The following is a 723-nucleotide window of genomic DNA, read 5'->3' as shown; positions in this document are numbered from 1 at the left end:
GAGGCTCAACAGGGACAGGGGACATGGGGACACATTGGGGACATGTTGGGGATGGGGCTCGGGAGGGATGCGGGACATGGGGTCACACTGGGGACACGTTGGGGACATGTTGGGGACAGGGGGCTCAGCAGGGATGCGGGACGTGGGGACACACTGGGGACATGTTGGGGACAGGAGGCTCAACAGGGACAGGGGACATGGGGACACATTGGGGACATGTTGGGGATGGGGCTCGGGAGGGATGTGGGACATGGGGACACACTGGGGACACATTGGGGACAGGGGACATAGGGAGACATTGGGGATGGGGGCTCAGCAGGGACAGAGGACATGGGGACACACTGGGGACATGTTGGGGACGGGGGGCTCGGGAGGGATACGGGACACAAAGAGACATTGGGGACACGTTGGGGACACGTTGGGGACAGGGGACATAGGGAGACATTGGGATGGGGGCTCAGCAGGGACAGGGGATACGGGGACAGGGGGACATTTTGGGGACAGGACGTTGATGGGAAGGTGGCAGGGATGGGGGACGCTTGGGAGATGGGAGACTCTGGGGACCAGGGGACGCTTTGGGGACAAGGGGCGTGGTGGGGCCGGGGCCGGCTGGGGGTGCTGGGGCAGTTTGGGGGTGCAGGGACCCCCCCCCTCGGGTGTCGGGGACACCGCAGCCCTGACCGTCCCCCGTCCCCGCAGTCGATGACGTCCAGGTCTCCTCCT

This window comes from Aptenodytes forsteri, unplaced genomic scaffold (assembly GCF_000699145.1).
Source record: "Aptenodytes forsteri isolate BGI_AS27 unplaced genomic scaffold, ASM69914v1 Scaffold633, whole genome shotgun sequence".
Lineage (NCBI taxonomy): Eukaryota > Metazoa > Chordata > Aves > Sphenisciformes > Spheniscidae > Aptenodytes > Aptenodytes forsteri.
The sequence above is the reverse complement of the archived record's forward strand: the minus strand, read 5'-3'. Positions refer to the sequence as shown.